The sequence below is a fragment of the Sardina pilchardus genome, chromosome 4, assembly GCF_963854185.1.
Source record: "Sardina pilchardus chromosome 4, fSarPil1.1, whole genome shotgun sequence".
NCBI lineage: Eukaryota > Metazoa > Chordata > Actinopteri > Clupeiformes > Clupeidae > Sardina > Sardina pilchardus.
In genome coordinates this window covers 13216472-13222370 of record NC_084997.1, presented here as the reverse complement: position 1 = coordinate 13222370, position 5899 = coordinate 13216472, and the positions used below count along the sequence as shown (strand labels likewise).

Genomic DNA, 5899 nt, shown 5'->3' with positions numbered 1-5899 from the left:
CCTGTACATTATTGTAAATATAGACTTGGTTGCTAAAAGTTGTGTGATGCTACTTTGTTCATATTTGGGAAACTGCGAGTAAGGGCCCGGGCTGCTTAATTGCCGCGAGGGCGCAGCAAATGGACTTCAGAAACAACATATTTAATTTATGCTCAAAATATTCAGACCGGCCCAAAATGTTAACAGCCTACCGGGAATCCTCCCGCATCTCCCGATTAGCCACCCCTGGCCTGCATGGCAGAATCAGTGGATGGATGGTGGATTAAATTATTGCAAAATACTCATTGAGTGTAATTTCATTTGCATATTATTCAGGCCTATAATAGATGGCTAAATGTAGAAGGATACACGAAACGCCCAAACTACCAAAATCTTATTTTTCATATTTTATTACCACAGTTTCTAATAGGCCTCCCTTATTTGGTATACTCACTAGACATTATTGAACAACATAGGCTATTCATCTGTATTTCAGTATCTCAGTAGGTTAAAGCATTTTTTAGATACCTCCCTGAAATTACTTTTTGCAGGTTGTGATGTCTTATATATTGTTGACGTTACTGTTAAAATGGCGTAACTGTTAAATTCCAATAAACTGAGTATTGGCAAAACCGGTTTCCATTTTAATGTTGTGGCGGCAGGGCCCTTAGTTTAAAAAGTAACTACGCACACACTAACAGATTCACACGCACAGATAAACACACATCCACAGATTACACACACGCAGACACACACACATGTGCATTCACACACAGACACACACACACACATTTTTATACAAGCAAACTCACACATGCACACACTCATTTATATATGAGCTGCAAGAGTAGGAGATATATACATATGTTGCACAAATCGGAGATACAGGAAAGTTGACAAGCGTAATTTGTTTTTGGTGGAGAGATTGTGCAGAACTGAGCGGCGGTCATATTGTGTACCGCTATGCGGTGCATCTAGTTTTCATAATATCAGCCATGAAAGGCCAATGCCTCACTCTTGACCTTTTCTGCCTTGCACACATTATTCACCTTACATCATGCTGGATAGGCTGTTACTTACAGAACACAGATCCCAAAGAAACAGAATACTGTCCAAGGTTGCATAATAAAGAGAACATCTCAGAACTGATGCAATTACTATAATACAATCCTTTACCTATTTTCAATGTTTATATATTGAGTTGATAAAATGAGGAACACAATAATTGTATGCTGTCACTGTCAACTAGTTTAAATAGGACTATTGATAACTTTGGTAAACCACAGTTCACAGTTATACATAGTTAGTTACTTTCACTTTTGAGTGGCAATGGATTGCCATAAAAAAAAAAACATTACCTGAAAAAAGCAACACTTATCCGAAAAAATGTTGAGTGACTGAATAAAAAAAACCTAGGGACATTTATCCTGTAGAGGAGTTGCTGTTTACATCTCGTGACAGACGTCTTCATATGCGCCTTTCGCTATATTTTTCTTCAGTGGCGTAATGTAGATGATGTAGGCCTGTAGGGGATTTTTAGATAATGTGCCAGACCCCATCTTAGGTCGTTAATTGCCACACTCCTGGGCGCAAGGCTTAGTAAGAGTGAAGTGCTTGGCGCAAAACTCGAGTGTAGGAATTGGAATAAACTTTGCGCCATGCTGATAATCCACTTTGCGCCAACTAGGGCCCTGTGTGTATCCTTGACATTATCAAGGCTCCCTCTTATGAGCCAGTTCGTTTACCTCTCTGTTGTCATGGATTTCGGCTTTGGAAGTCAAGTGCTATAAAAAAAAAATTGAAGCGACACACATTTTTAAAAAGACTATGGGCCCCATTATTTTCATTGTGTGACATGAATGCATTCCCATGCTAATCAATGACACCATACTTCATAAGTTCATATTTTTTTATTCTTTTTATCATGCAATTGTGAAAGGTTAGAAATGTATACAGAATGCCATTATTCTCTGAAAAGACACCATGACAATTGTACACTTAAAAAGAAGAAAAGATCAAACATTCCCTTCCAGCCCCAACAGTTTGAATCCGCAAGTAGGGGTTAATGCTGTACAGAATGACTGCATTGTCCCAGAAGATTTCTCCATACTGCTACAGGCTGCATATCTTGAAAGCACAGATATATCCACGTTCATTCTTGCAATGGGCGTCATCCCACTTCCCAGGAGCTTGAACACAAAAAGAATGTTGATATGTTTACTATTGCTGACTAAGGAAAGTTGTATACAGTGTGGATATAATGCAATGTTAAGCCACTCACTACTATAGTTGATCTGCACACAGTTACCAACATTTTTAGGTTCCCCTCGCAGCCAGTTTGTGTAATCCCATTTCGACCCATCAGTCCATATAAAATCAACACCCTGAGAGAGAGAGAGAGAGAGAGAGAGAGAGAGAGAATCCAATCGTGTCAAAATCTTCATAGAGAGAGGATAGAATCATTCTTTGCAAATCAACAAATAACATAAATAAAATCTACCCAGAGAAAGTAAGTTAGTAAAAAATGTTATCTTTTAGATGAGATCATTATGTATTCACTCATACAATAGGCAACCTAAATCCTCCAATCCAGGCTTTAGTATGAGAAGACCCAGTGAGAAGTCGCATGCCTTCTTTGGTTTCCTGATCATGAACAGATATAAGATGGCCATCTGCAGCTTCTCGTCTGCACCTCAGCTGAAAGACAGGAATTAGTAAGAGTACAGTGGCCAGACTAAGTGCCCTATAGGTGGTTGCTTAACAAAAAAATTCCAGGGGGGGTTATTGTCTTTAGTACATCTCATTATACGTAGTCTGGCTATCACCATACTAAGCTCAATCTTTTAAGATTGAACATTAGGATGGGGAGTCTGCACTTTATTTCTACCAGAAAGACTCAGTAGACAGAATAGAAGCAGATAACAATTTAATTTGATAAGGAGTAGCTAGAATACAAGTAGGCCTATAGAAAAAGTTCGGGATAAACATCAATCTTTGGCGCAGGCCCCCCGTCTCGAATCCGTCCAGGGATGAACGGAACTCGGATCCTGCTGGTCGAAGAAGCAGGGGCGAAGAGCCTACCCCCCGATGTCGAGACAGGGACCAACTGGCGGCGGTGGTTGTGAGGGAGAAGGTGCAGATAGCATGCTGCGGCCGACCAGATGAAGACTGCTGGCCGTGGTGGCTGGAGGGGTGGTGGAGGGAACGACGAAGACGGCGTACTGAGTAGCAGAGAGAAGTGTTAGAAAGAACAGTTTTAAAACACCCGCTGAATTCCTATAGGCTAGCACTGATTGAATGAATCGTAGATTGGGGGTGTTCCCCGAAAATGTAAACATGGCTATGATTCGTTACGTGAATGAATGGGTGGAGTAAGAAAGATACACTACGAGTCTCCCTAGTAGAACTTTCGCTGAAGCTATCATTTCTACCAGAAAGACTCAGTAGACAGAATAGAAGCAGATAACAATTTAATTTGATAAGGAGTAGCTAGAATACAAGTAGGCTATAGAAAAAGTTCGGGATAAACATCAATCTTTGGCGCAGGCCCCCCGTCTCGAATCCGTCCAGGGATGAACGGAACTCGGATCCTGCTGGTCGAAGAAGCAGGGGCGAAGAGCCTACCCCCCGATGTCGAGACAGGGACCAACTGGCGGCGGTGGTTGTGAGGGAGAAGGTGCAGATAGCATGCTGCGGCCGACCAGATGAAGACTGCTGGCCGTGGTGGCTGGAGGGGTGGTGGAGGGAACGACGAAGACGGCGTACTGAGTAGCAGAGAGAAGTGTTAGAAAGAACAGTTTTAAAACACCCGCTGAATTCCTATAGGCTAGCACTGATTGAATGAATCGTAGATTGGGGGTGTTCCCCGAAAATGTAAACATGGCTATGATTCGTTACGTGAATGAATGGGTGGAGTAAGAAAGATACACTACGAGTCTCCCTAGTAGAACTTTCGCTGAAGCTATCATTTCTACTGCACAAGAAGCGTGATCAATGGGCATAGTCCATGCGCTTGAAATGGTCGTTCAGCCAGATCGGGTGCTAGTTTGTGATTGGACCCAAAGGTTGTGGACAGGAAGCAGGGGAGATAGTGGCATAGCCTTTTCACTAAATATTTCTCTATCAAAATTAGCGTTGTCCAAACAGCCTATTTACAAATATATATTTTTGTAAAACACTCTGCCAAGACATCTGATCTTATAACTAATATACTCGCTCACTGAAAAGTCTAGCCAAATGTTATTTATTTTATATCCTAAAATGTAGTGGGTATTGTTTAATTATAAAATCACTATACTCACTCATGAGATAATTTTTTACTTAATTTAATAAAAGTTTGAAAAGCTTAGCCATAGGCATCTTATCAAGACAAATTTGCTTAACAAACTGGCAGCCAAATGTACTTGTTTTTGTTCAATACAAACAATATCAACATTTTTCTTAAACTTAATAAAAGATTAATAACAACTTAATATCTTATGCTAGGTAAGTAGTTTTTCCAGTGTCATAAATATCATACACTATACCATTTTCCGATGCCACTTGGAGCCTTTTTATTGCTAGTATGGTAAACTAGACTTATTCATTTTGTGAAGAAAGTCTGGCCTTGCATGATTCGGACACATTTCCAACTCTAACATCCTAACAGGTGTGGACTTTGCGTTAACATTAACATCATTTGGAACAACCAATCACATTCTTAAGGGTTCCTAAAGTTACTTCCTAATTTGCCTAAACTTTACATATGGACAAATAAACTGCGTCTAGAAACAATGTATGTAGGCTTACCCTTCATAAACCTTAATGTATACATTCTTCCGACTGATTTTTTATGTTTGCAGGTGTTGCTATTACCACAGTTGCTTTCAATTACCAAACTATAGCCAATTGGCCCTAACCCCCAGGTGTGTGTGTGGGAAACATTAGTGTATTGTCATGTGCCAGACTATCTCACTGAACAACAGCAAAAGCCCCACTTACCTCAGCGTTATCAAAGTTCTGTTTATAGGCAAAATATTTGGCACAAAAAGGCCCCACCTTGTACCAACCATGTTGGGCTCGGTTTGGACACTTAGTCAAACCTAAGTGAGGAGGATTGAAATGTTATGAAGGAATATTCACTGAAAGGAAAAGAATAATATTACAAGCTCAACACAAAAATGTATGATGGCGTATTAGGACCGTTATATGGAAGAGAAAAACAATACTGACTTAAGTTAATTTTCTTGCAAATTTGCAAATTTGCAAAAGTCTGACAATATCCAAGTTTTATTCTGAGGAATTTCCGACTTTTTTAAATTTCATACAATGGCCCTAATACGCGATCGTAATTAAATGCCCTGCACTGCTTGAAATATTCACCTGCGGTGGTACCCATATGTAGGACCAAAATCACCAGTATCAGTCTGAACATCATCTTTTGTCTTGAGGTTCTTTTGACTGCTCTTAAAAGACAGGAACATAACATGATCTGTACAGTATATAGATGACCAACACAAGCATAATTAAATCTAACAAATCTTAGGTAAAGAAATCATTCATAGGCCTACCAGAATTCCTGGGTCTTGATAGCTGTACTTCAGCTTTGGTCAGGATTGTCAAATTGACTTCTATATATATATATCAGACAGGATGGAGAAATGAATGGCATGACGGACCATGTGATCCACATCCTGTTCGCAAGAAAATATCTTGTGTTTTAATTTCCTTATGCTATGCTAAATTGTATAGTACACGTGCAATAATTTATGTGGTAGTCAGGCTGATGCAAATGCAATGACTCTTGACTATGCACACGGACATTTCAACAGACCCCCCCTAATGGAACAACAGACTCTCGTTATCTAGATTTTTGCTACCATAACGACTCTTGTGTAAGTGCTGCTCATCATGTAATCTGATGCCGTTCTATCTATTTTAA

At 39.9% G+C, this 5899-nt stretch overlaps 1 long non-coding RNA gene across 1 annotated transcript; it reads right to left on the bottom strand.

The window, feature by feature from the left end:
* Nucleotides 1–1874: 1874 nt before the first annotated feature.
* On the bottom strand, nucleotides 1875–5417 carry LOC134077781 (uncharacterized). Its single transcript, XR_009938755.1, has 5 exons — nucleotides 5341–5417; nucleotides 4960–5060; nucleotides 2545–2676; nucleotides 2261–2363; nucleotides 1875–2168 (listed from the first exon to the last, which is right to left on the bottom strand). It is a non-coding gene; the product is annotated as an uncharacterized LOC134077781 (long non-coding RNA).
* Nucleotides 5418–5899: the final 482 nt, after the last annotated feature.